A 12,840-nucleotide genomic window follows, 5' to 3' on the forward strand; every position below is an offset into this window, starting at 1 on the left:
GCCGTGTTTTATTGTTGCCGAAAGGTTCGATTTCTGTCTTGTATGACCAGACTACATTTCCCCAGTAATCTACAGTCTTTTCAAAATCTTCTGTAGCAAACTTCAAATGAGCTTCAACATGCCTTTTCTTCAGTAATTGAGTCTTCCGGGGTGATCGTGAATGGAGACTGTGGCGATAGAGTGCATTGCCTATTGTTTTCTTTGTGACAACTGTACCCGCTGCTTTCAGGTCTTTCTGGAGCTCTGCTTGAGTGGTCCTTGGCTCTTTGGCTACTCTTCTGATTAACTTTCTGACTGCCCATTCAGTCACAAGGTCTTGGGAGAGCTCTTTGCCTCTACCCATCATAAGATGTTTCTTGCAGGAAAGCGGTGACAATTTGTTGATTTGTTTACTTGCATTCAGAGGTGGGAATTTTTTTTTTCAAAGAGTGGAAGCACTTACCCACCAATATGCACTAACCCAGCTGATTCTAATTAGCACAGGTAGCAGAACTCATTAGTGACATAAGCTGGTTTGGTGCTTTTTCTTACTGTGTTCAATACTTTTTCCTGTGTCATTTCACTTTATTGCACATTTATGCATATTAAAAAAGCTTTTTATGGATTGGAATGTTACAATTTCTTTAGCTGTGTTGTTATATTGAGTTAATACCAATATTGTCTAAATTCCATGTGAATAGCTGCAATGGAAATATGATTTTAAAAATTGTTGATGTGTTGAATACTTATTTCCTCCATCACTCCTGTAGACAAGCAGAGTTCTATAACCTTTCATTTTTCAAAACACCACACAGCTCTACCATTGATGAAAACAATGTACTGTGTATATATTTGTAATGTTTAAAACTCTTTCTAACTTGCAAGTGTTGTCAAGCGTTTGGCACTGAAAGTGAATCCACTGTATTTAGTTGAATAATGTTGGCGCTTCAAAGCAGCTTATGAATGGAGAGGGAGAAGAGACACTTTAAAGGGAGAGCCAGTGCTGAAGACAAGACAACAGTGTTGTGGGAAGGACATTTTCCTCAAGTGAGGCAATTTTGTGAGGAATAATACAGACAGTTTTTTGGATTAGCCACTAATCCTGTTGACATTACCTAATTGCAGCCGTCTTGCTGAATTTCTGCAGAGATATTTAGAGATATAGCACTTTTTATTCATCCGGAAATGTGTGGCTCACTGTGCCGGTGTCTCAGATGGAGCTATTGTGCGTTCAAGACTACTAATGTCATCCTAGACTTACACCGTCCCTGAGTGTGATTATATGAAAATAGCAGGTATGGTTTCACATTGTACAGTTTCACTATGTATGTATGGAACAGAGGTTTCTTGTTAAATGTGGTGATCTACAGTATCTACAGCAGGTTTGTTCTCTTGTTGTCTGAACTCTCTCTGTTCTTTGCACAAACATGATGACCTGTCAAATTCTCTCTCTCTCTCTGTCCCCCTTTCAAGTCTGTGGAGTGTGTTACAGTAAGAGAGTGGCTTAGTGTTTCTGATTGGAGCTGGCACAACGTTGATTATCCATTAGACACTGTCTCTCTCTGAGTGGAGTGCATTCTCTTCAAGTGTTGCTGGGTGTGGATCCGCCTTGAACAATGCTCATTTTCTGCCACTTACTGGAAGAGATGGTAAATCAATCAGTACCAAGTTTTTTGCCAAATCATTGTATTTTGCCAAATGTTGTGTTTAAATGTAGATGTCTGGTACTGTAGTGTCAAGAAAATAAAGGAATTGAAAATGATGCGTTTTAAGTGTTCAATATCCGTTTTATGTTTGTTGTTTATTTGTATATGGTAATTTACTATTTCAATCGTTTTACTATTTCAATTGTTTTCTCTCCACATTATGTGTGGATCCATGCACTAGCTACATTTTAAATCAATCCCATTTCACCATCCTACCTCCACCTGAAGACATAAGACATAATGCTTTCATCTTACCTCTACCTGAAGACATAAGGCATGCTTTCATCTTATCTCTACCTGAAGACATAAGGCATGCTTTCATCTTACCTCTACCTGAAGACATAAGACATGCTTTCATCTTACCTCTACCTGAAGACATAAGGCATGCTTTCATCTTACCTCTACCTGAAGACATAAGACATGCTTTCATCTTACCTCTACCTGAAGACATAAGACATGCTTTCATCCTACCTCTACCTGAAGACATAAGGCATGCTTTCATCCTACCTCTACCTGAAGACATAAGGCATGCTTTCATCTTACCTCTACCTGAAGACATAAGACATGCTTTCATCTTACCTCTACCTGAAGACATAAGACATGCTTTCATCTTACCTCTACCTGAAGACATAAGACATGCTTTCATCTTACCTCTACCTGAAGACACAAGACATGCTTTCATCTTACCTCTACCTGAAGACATAAGACATGCTTTCATCTTACCTCTACCTGAAGACATAAGGCATGCTTTCATCTTACCTCTACCTGAAGACATAAGACATGCTTTCTGCCCACCAGGTGTCAGCAACAAGTTTCAATCAAACAACTTTGCCCTCAGTGCTTTTGCAAAGATGTGCAATTTAATTGCTCAAAGCAAAGATTAAAGACTGTTAATGTACAGTGTATATTACCCATTGTGAAGGAATATGCAGTAGGAGGCATTCAGACCTTATAGTAAACTTTTTGTTCTGGTAAAATGACTGCTATTGCAGCAGTAATATCCTTAATCACTGCATGCTTGGGCCCACAGTGCGTTGTTCCACAGTGTTATAAATAGAAGGGCTAAATGCACCGATAAGTGATTGATGAGAGTGAGGCCAGTGTGTTATGATGGTAACGCCTCAATCCTCTGGTTGTTGTTGGTTACCCCAGATCCTTTGCTTTGTAGAGAATGGCTGGTAAGAGTTCAATCTCCTTAGTCATAACCTGATGTTTCATGTTTGTCACCAATGTCAAACAGTAGCCTTCAGTGACAGACGACCATGATGATTAATAAGATCTCCAGTAGCCTACGTACGATATAAACTGCTTTTTTAATATACTTTAAGTTTATTATTTTTTTGGGAACTTCATTACGAATACTTCCTTGCCCTAGAATACTAGACAAATCAATCTCAACCATTATGACTACAGCCATTAAACTTGCAGCAGTGCTGTAACGCCCTCTAAAATTAGAAATTGACATATTTTAGTAAAATGTCCCCCGCCAGTTCAACACTGTGTGCCCCCCCTAACCCCCCACCACACCCCACCAGATCATGAGCCATCGCCGTCCAACTTAATTCCTATCATTCCTACCACTACTGGAGTCTGATGGAGAGGCCAACGCTTTTGGGATGTATCCCAGATTCTGGAATCTTTTTCATTGGAAAAATAAGCCTGTGTATTTGTTCAGCGCTGTTTGTATTAAAGTGGTTTAGCACAAAGCCTGGGGAGCGAAGTTATTCTTTCCTGGGAAAAAATCTGTGCTCTCACAACTAAGACACAAAAGCTTGGGGAAGAGATGCGTCTGGGCAGAAGTTGTAGAGAGGCTATAGGTTCTCAACTGTCTGATGCTCACATAACATTTCAGCCTTCTTCGTAAAGGTAAGATCGCTCTTTATTCTCAGTCACTATTCTGGCGATATAATGGGTTTTTTTGTTTAGTTTTTTTAAACAGGGTGTCAATTTAATACTTATCATAATGTTGGTGTGTTGATAATGACGCATTAAGGACCAGAGGAGGCTGGTGGTAGAAATCGGAGAACGGGCTAATGGTAATGCACGGAATGGAATGAGGAATGGCATCAAACATGGGTGTTTAATTCCATTCAATGAATTACTATGAGCCTGTCCTCTGATTCCTACAGTACCTCGGCCAGTCCCCACTGCTGCAAACCCATCATAACACTGCTGCCATTAATCTTTCCAGACTGCTCTTCTCATTGTCTCAAGATTGAATGTGGGAGACGATGTTTAAATGCTGGACGGTAATGGACTCCTCTCCTCAGTGTTCTATGCAGTAGATTACTTTCTTTTCTCCTTAGCAGTCGACCTCATAAGTCTGGCTCTCTGACAGCCCCTGTCACCCACTCGTACTATGATTCACTCTAAACAACCATGTGGGGGAGGGCACCGATTACATGAGCACTCATATACAGACTATCCCTGAAGGGGTGTAAGGTTTTGCGAGATCATAGAGTTTGGGATTGTGCCTCCTTGTCCCCTGCCTACCCCCTAGGAGGCTATCCTGTTGCGGCTGAGTACTTTGCTGAGAGGAACGGGCTCTTAGGTGTCCACCGGCGGAGAAAGCTTATCGCCACTCTGAGGAACAGGTTTGTAGAGGCCTCTCGTTAACCAAGCGAGAGTCGCCCCCAATCTCAACCCAGCGGACCCATTTATGCTGTCATCAACATGCCAGCCAACTGCCAGCCCCGTACTGTATCAGCCAGGCTTTGTGCCTCGTAGGGGAAACTGTTGTACTGTAGCATCACCCCCCACCCTAACCCTCCCCCCTCCCCCGCTTTACCCAGTACCACCTAGTCACCACCTCTATGGACCCCACCAAAGGAAATTCATCAGAGAGCTCCTTGTTTAAGGACACCCACTGACACCTTGCTGTAAAGATTGGATGCATTAGAGATCGGAGGACACCCGAGACCAGGCCTGATAAAAGCTTATTTATTGAGGCTAGACTGGCGGCATACAAGATACATTGGCGGCTGTCCATCGGTTGACTTCAGAGGATTAGGCAGGGCAAAAGAATATGCAAGATCAGCAAGCTTTTGCCCAACAGAGCTAACAAATTTGATGACAATATACAAGTTGATAATCTAAGATAGAGACTGCCAACATTGGCCCATTCCATATGCTAACTCTAGATGAGAGCATTTTAATTAGCGAAGCTACGTAGGTAGAGATAGAGAAAAATTCATGTCCATCCATATGCAACGACAGGAGTCCCTGTCTTAGTGGATGGATGACAAAAGACGGTGCTCGGTAGCACCTAGCAACCTTTAATGTGTTCACTTCTGTTGACGCATAAGTGCTCTTTCACGACCACTCTCAGATGAAACCAAATCACAGCGTGAGATCTATATCCTTTTGTTTGCACATAAATATAGGTCACACCCACTCTGCCTTTGTACAGTACAATGCAGACAGACTGCAGACAGACTGACAGGCAGAAAAACATACATGCAGAAAGACAGACAGGCAGACAGACAAACAGACAGATAGACAGACAGACAGGCAGGCAGGTAGACAGACAGCTGGTCTGCACAGTTTGTCTGATTTTGTGCAATGTTAAGTTTATGACTTGCACTTCATCTGAACATCAATGGGCGATCGTTAGTAAACCAGGAGATAAACTAGTAATCCAATCTACTATACTGAGAAGTTCTATAATTATAAAACGCTTTTGTTTTTTGATCTACCTACTGTTCCTGTAGAACCAATGTTCCTGAGCCGATTAGAGCAGTTTGTGCTGAAGCCTGTGGTGCAGGTTCAAAGGAAGGCAGCTTGCATGTCAAAAAAGTAACATGGACCTCCCACAAAGACTCTACGACACCTCTCACACAGCTCATAACACAGTTGATCCAGTCATCGCCCTCCTGCTGAAGCATTGGCCACTAGAGATGTTTATCTCCATGAAGTGGTGTAATTACAAGAAAGAATTTATCAACCTCAGTAGAGTTTGGTTGAGGTAGACATCCCAGGATGGTTCATTGTAATGCATGGAATGGAATGAGGAATGGTATCGTTTGATACCGTTACAATAAGCCCGTCCTCCGATTCTACCTCCACCGGCCTCCTCTGCTTTACTGTAAATATATGAGAATTAAACATCAGCAGTGTGTTTGTATTGTAGAGAAGACAGCAGAAGTACAAGCCCTTAGCGGGAGACAGGAGGTGCATTCCTTTCACCCTCCTCTCAGCCACTGACCTTCCTGTGTGTGTGTGTGTGTGTGTGTGTGTGTGTGTGTGTGTGTGTGTGTGTATGATGGATTACGCCTCGGTGGTCTTCCCAGGCTATTTTTACAGAACGATCCTCTTGAAAATTGATATGACCACATGTTCCAGGATTCAAATGTAATTAGTTGGCTGCCAGTCAAAACATAATCAAGCGCTGGGATGTTTTACGAGGTGGCACAATAATAGTTGAGAGTATAGGCGACTGTTATGACACGGGGGCGAGGGAGCTCAAGGACACGACACCGGAGGCAGAAGATAGTGTTAGCCCCGTAGGGTATTTATTTACAGTGCAGGTGGGTGGAAACACAGATGATGAGTCCGGAGGTTTCAGCCTGGCGGGCTGGGGGTTTCAACCTGGCGGGATGGCGGTAGTGGTTGGCATAGGCTGTGGAGGAACAGGAAAGCAGGGTAAGTCTCCACGGTAGGCCAGTACACAAGATATCAACGAATCATAAGAATAGGCACAAGAGCAAAGTTCATAACTAATCACAGCGGATACTTGCCAGGTCATTCTTAGGGAAGAACTGACGATGATTGAAGGGAGTCCAGGGTAGATGTAGCCAGAGGGTTGATTGGGGAGTGGAGACAGGTGTGTGGGTTTGACTGTGGCTGGATAACCCTCCAATCACCGGGAACGAGCTTCACCTGCGGCGGAGAGCACGCTGTGCTCGGGTTGTGGGGGCGGGGGAGGGCGTGTGTGACGGCCCAGCCGTAACAGGACCCCCCCCCGAGGGGGAGCCTCCTGGCGACCGGCCCGGAGCCTCCGGGTGGGCCCGATAGAAGTCCCTGAGGAGGACTGGGGACATGATCTGGGACCGGGGAATCCAGCTCCGTTCCTCTGGGCCATATCCTTCCCAGTCCACCAGGTACTGGAAACCCCGGCCACAGCGACGAGCCCTGAGGAGCCTCCTTACCGCCCACTGGGGGTGGCCATCCACCAACTGAGGAGGGGGCGGTGCAGGGGCTGGTGGCATCAGGTCGCTGGCGACATGGGGCTTAACCCGGGAGACGTGGAACACCGGGTGGATCCGACGGAGGGAGTGAGGGAGGACCAGCCGGATGGCAGCGGGGTTGATGACCCGGTCGATGACGTAGGGGCCGATGTACCTCGACGCCAACTTCCGGGAGGGGACATTGAGGGGGAGATCCGCCGTGGAGAGCCAGACCCTCTGGCCCACCTGGTACACCGGAGCTGGAGTGCGACGACGGTTGGCGCTTCGGGTAGTTCGGGCGGTGGCCCGAAGCAAGGCCGAGCGTACGGAGGTCCAGACCCGACGACAGCGAAGGAGGTGTGCCTGGACTGATGGTACCGACGCTTCGCCCTCCTGGGTAGAGAGCAGGGGTGGCTGGTACCCCAAGGAGCACTCGAAGGGGGACCGGCCGGTGGCTTCATTCACCATGGCGTTCAGGGAGTACTCCACCCAGGGTAGGTCCTTGCTCCAGGAGGATGGATGGAGGGAGGACATGCAGCGGAGTGCCGACTCCAGGCTCTGGTTGGCTCTCTCCGCCTGCCCATTGGTCTGGGGATGGTAGCCGGAGGAGAGGCTGGTCGTGGCCCCAATCCCCGAACAGAAGGCCTGCCACACCTTGGATGTGAACTGGGGGCCACGGTCGGAAACCACATCCTGGGGAAGCCCGTAAAGCCGGAAGACGTGGGTGGTGAGTAGCTCCGCCGTCTCCGCCGAGGTCGGTAGCTTTGCCAGAGCTACCAACCGCACGGACTTGGAGAAGCGGTCCACGATGGTGAGGATGACCGTGTTGCCTAGGGACGGGGGAAGGCCGGTCACGAAGTCCATGGCGAGGTGGGACCACGGTCGACCGGGCACGGGTAGAGGCCGCAGCAGTCCTGAAGGCGGCCGGTGGGATGCCTTGCTGCGAGCGCAGGTAGGGCAGGCCGAGACGAACTCCCTGACGTTCGCGGCCATGGTGGACCACCAGAACCGCCGGCGCAGGAAGGACAGTGTGCGTAGGGCCCCAGGATGGCAGGCGAAGCGGCTGGCGTGGCCCCACTGCATCACCTTGGTTCTGACGGCGTCCGGGACGAAGAGACGGCCGGGGGACCCCGGTCGGGGATCTGGCTGGGTGCGCTGTGCAGCTCTGACCACCGCCTCGATCTCCAGGGTGACCACTCCAACGACCCGGGAGGATGGAACGATGGTGTCAGGAGTGGTGGGTTCCTCCTCTGCGGCATGGAGCCGAGAAAGGGAGTCAGCCTTGGCGTTCAGGGAGCCCGGACGGAACGTGAGGTGGAAGTTAAACCGCCCGAGGAACAGGGCCCAGCGTGCCTGACGGGAGTTCAACCGCCTGGCCGACTTGATGTAGGTTAGGTTCTTGTGGTCCGACCAGACGGTGAAGGGGTGCTCTGCGCCCTCCAGCCAGTGCCGCCACTCGTGGAACGCCTCCACCACCGCCAGCAGCTCGCGGTTCCCGATGTCGTAGTTGGCCTCGGCGGAGGTATAACGGCGGGAGTAGAAGGCGCAGGGGTGCACGGTCTGGTCCTCCGATCGTTGAGAGAGCACGCCACCGACGCCCGTGTCTGAGGCGTCCACTTCCACAATGAAGGGCCTAGAGGGGTCTGGGTTGATTAGGACCGGCGCCGAGGTGAAGAGCCTCTTCAGGTCACTGAAGGCAGCGCTGGCTGCTGGTGTCCACGTGAACTGGCGCAGGGGGGAGGTGAGGGCAGTGAGGGGGGCGGCTACCCGGCTGAAGTCCCGGATGAATCGCCGGTAGAAGTTGGCAAAGCCGAGAAATGACTGCAGCTGTTTCCGGGTGGTAGGTTGGCCCCACTCGACGACGGCCCGAGTCTTCTTGGGGTCAGGGCGAGTCAACCCACCCTCCACGATGAGCCCCAGGAATTCCACAGAGTGAGTGTGGAACGAGCACTTCTCAGCCTTAATAAAAAGGCGATTCTCCAGTAGGCGCTGGAGGACTAGGCGGACATGTTGGACATGCTCCTCAGGGTTCCTGGAGAATACTAGGATGTCATCCAGGTAGAGGACGACAAAGATGTCCAGCATGTCCCTGAGGACGTCGTTCATGAGGGCCTGAAAGACGGAGGGGGCGTTAGTGAGACCAAAGGGCATGACCAGGTACTCATAGTGGCCACGGGGGGTCTTGAACGCCGTCTTCCACTCGTCACCCTCACGAATCCGGACCAGATGGTAGGCGTTCCGGAGGTCCAGCTTAGTGAAGATGGTGGCCCCAAGGAGGGGCTCAAAGTTGGAGCTCATGAGGGGGAGAGGATAGGTGTTCCGGACGGTGATGGCATTGAGCTCACGGTAGTCAATGCATGGCCTGAGGGTTCCATCCTTCTTCTTCACGAAGAAAAACCCCGCTGCCACCGGGGAGTGTGATGGACGGATGAGCCCCTCAGCCAGACAGTCGGAGATGTAGGTGTCCATGGCTGCCTTCTCCGGGGGGGCAAGGTTGTAGAGGCGACTGACCGGAAGTTTGTTGCCAGGGCGGAGCTCGACGGCACAGTCGTAGGGCCGGTGAGGCGGCAGGGTGCGAGCACGCTCCTTGCTGAAGGCCTCTCCGAGGTCGTGGTAGACCTCTGGGATGGAGGAGAGGTCAGGGGGAGCCGGAGGCGGTCGCAGAGGCGATGTGGGGGTATGGGCGGCACGGAGGCACCGGGCGTAGCATGCGGTACTCCAGCTCAGGATACGTCCCTCACCATAGCTGACATGGGGAATGTGGAGCTCGAGCCACGGTCGTCCCAGGATGAGCGGGGACTGGGGGGTCTTGAGGATGTAAAACCGGATCTCCTCCACATGGTTCCCCGAGACGGTCAAGGAGAGGGGTGTAGAGCGGTGGGTGAGAGGCCCCAGGCTGTGTCCGTCTAGGGCTGAGACGGAGAGGGGGGTCTCGAGGGCAACGAGGGGAACGGCAGCTGAGCGGGCCAGCTGGGCGTCCATAAAGTTCTCGTCTGCTCCCGAGTCAATAATGGCCTCGACCGTGAGGTTCTGCCCCTGCCAGGAGAGGGTGACAGAGAACCTGGCTGGGCTGGTGGTAGGTGGGGATTGAGAGAGACGGCTCACCCGGATTCCCCCTTCGGGTGAGCCTGCCCTTTTGATAGGGACGGGCAGGTGTCACGGAGGTGTCCCTTCTCTCCACAGTAGAGGCACAGGCCCTGGGCCCTTCTCCTCTCCTTCTCCGCCGTGGTGAGGCGGGCTCGACCAAGCTGCATCGGCTCCTCGCCAGTGCATGGGGTGTAGGTCGACTCCCGTGCGGAGGAGGGGTTGGCTGTGACGATAGGGTCCTGGGGGCGTGGCGAGCTGGTCTGGTAGCGCCCTCTCTCTCTCCGACGCTCCCGGGAGCGCTCGTCAACGTCGATGGCTAGGGCCACTAGTTCGTCCAGGGCGGCGGGTCTGTCCCGGACGAGCTCGTCCTTGATGGCCTCACTCAGCCCCTGGCGGAAAGCAGATCGCAGTGCCCTGTCATTCCATCCGCTTCCGGCTGCCAGGGTGCGAAACTCGGTAGAGTAGGCCGCCGCGGTCCGGTTCCCCTGGTGGAGTGACATCAGTCGCGCCCCGACCTCCTGTCCTGCAGTGGGGTGGTCGAAAACCCTCTTGAACTCCGTGAGGAAGGTAGCGTAGTCACCGAACAGGTCAGGGCGGGCGCAGAGGGTGGCCTGGACCCAATTCAGGGCGTCGCCGGTGGTGAGGTTGGTGATGAACGCCACCCGGGCTGCCGGCGACCAGAACTGGCTGGGCTGATGGGAGAACACCAACTCGCACTGGAGGATGAAGCCTCGGAACTGGGCGAAGGCTCCGTCGAAGGGGCGGGGGCTGGCTAGGTGGGGCTCCCGTGGCTGTCCAGTAGGTGGTGCCGGTAGCTGGGCAGGGTCAGGGAGAGCAGGGGGGGGGGCAAAGGCTGCGAGCGCGGCCACCTGTGCTGTAAGCGCTTGGGTCGTAGAGATGAGGTGCTGCATCTGGGTGGCGCGGTGCTCCTGGTTAGCCTCCTGGGTTGTCAGGCGAGTGTTCAGGGCCTGGCACGCTGTAGCGGCCGCCTGGAGGAGGTGAGTGTGTTCCGTGAGGATCTGGATAGCCGTCGGGCCGGATCCAGGGGTGGGAGATGGTGTCCGGTCCTTCGTGTCGTCTGAGCCCAATTGCATGGTCAGTTCTTCTGTTATGACACGGGGGCGAGGGAGCTCAAGGACACGACACCGGAGGCAGAAGATAGTGTTAGCCCCGTAGGGTATTTATTTACAGTGCAGGTGGGTGGAAACACAGATGATGAGTCCGGAGGTTTCAGCCTGGCGGGCTGGGGGTTTCAACCTGGCGGGATGGCGGTAGTGGTTGGCATAGGCTGTGGAGGAACAGGAAAGCAGGGTAAGTCTCCACGGTAGGCCAGTACACAAGATATCAACGAATCATAAGAATAGGCACAAGAGCAAAGTTCATAACTAATCACAGCGGATACTTGCCAGGTCATTCTTAGGGAAGAACTGACGATGATTGAAGGGAGTCCAGGGTAGATGTAGCCAGAGGGTTGATTGGGGAGTGGAGACAGGTGTGTGGGTTTGACTGTGGCTGGATAACCCTCCAATCACCGGGAACGAGCTTCACCTGCGGCGGAGAGCACGCTGTGCTCGGGTTGTGGGGGCGGGGGAGGGCGTGTGTGACGGCCCAGCCGTAACAGGCGACAGTATGTACATATCTTTTTTTACCTTGTATAATTGTATATATAAAACAATTGAACTATATAAATCTTTTCACCAGTTTGTAAAAAAATAAATACCCAATAACAAGAAGCTACAGTTTTACAGTACAGTTTTATAGTTTTACAGTAAATCTGATTTACACACTGTCTGCTCACTGTAAGCGGCTATTCCTCTCCAAGAATTCTGGCGAGGTTAGACTGAGTCTCTGCAGGCTCACAGCGTCTCCCATCTGATGCGAAGCCAAGGCACTGTCAATAGCCTCTGAGAGGGGTTGGCAACTGCTAAGCTTTTGGCGTCCTGGTCTCATAAGCCATCTGCAACCGCTAGTGTGGCTCAGTGACAGGACATGGGCCACTAGTGTGACACACTGCCATAACTAAACAGCAACCAAATACTGTGTAAAGCCCAGGGTGTTGAAATATAAGAGGGCTCTATTCGAAGTGCATTCGAACCGTGTTTGGGGGTGGACTGATGACAATCCTTGTGGAGGAATTGTCAATTGTTATTGTGGCAGGGTTACTGATATATTGGAAGCAGAAATGCATTTTGTTTAATATTTCTGAGTTTTACACACATTTTAAGGGATATGGTTATCTCCGTTAACAACATTTATGCAGGGAGTTTTGACCATCAATTCTTTATTGATCCCGATATAATACATACCATTTTCCAATTGACTGTATATTTCTACAAAAAATTATGAATTATGCATCTTTCATGCATACAGCCATTGGTTTTTTCCCTCAACAAACATGTATTTTCCATTGTATTTTCAAGATACATCTCATACAGTAACCACTTCTCAGCAACAATGTTTTGGCAGTGTGCATGAACTCCCTTAAAAGGTGCAGAATTAGCAGTGTAGCTTGTCCATTCTCCCCAGAGATTACTGCTAATAAGAGGGCTAGTATTTATAGATGGGCCTCCCAATGCATCCCCCTTAATCCTGGTTTACCCCTCTGTCCATCCCATCCCCTCTCCATCCCACGCCTGGTCTGGTCTCTGCAGCCATCAACTCCAGCCTCTCCCCGAACTCAGCATCAACAGAGGTATAGAAGGTATAGAAAGATCTTTCTCATTTTTACAGAAAACTTTTCCTCTACAGCCACTTCTGAAACATGGAAAATTGGTCTATTTCCGAAATGGTTGAGGGTTGATGAGAAGGGATGAAATGGCTTGGATCGTGATTGCAAGAAATACGAGATTTATAATTGTCTTTCTTTGTGGTTCACTTTCCTGAGCTGCAGGTAAATAGCAACC

Source organism: Nansenia antarctica (genome assembly GCF_963989245.1).
Source record: "Nansenia antarctica genome assembly, chromosome: 1".
Lineage (NCBI taxonomy): Eukaryota > Metazoa > Chordata > Actinopteri > Argentiniformes > Microstomatidae > Nansenia > Nansenia antarctica.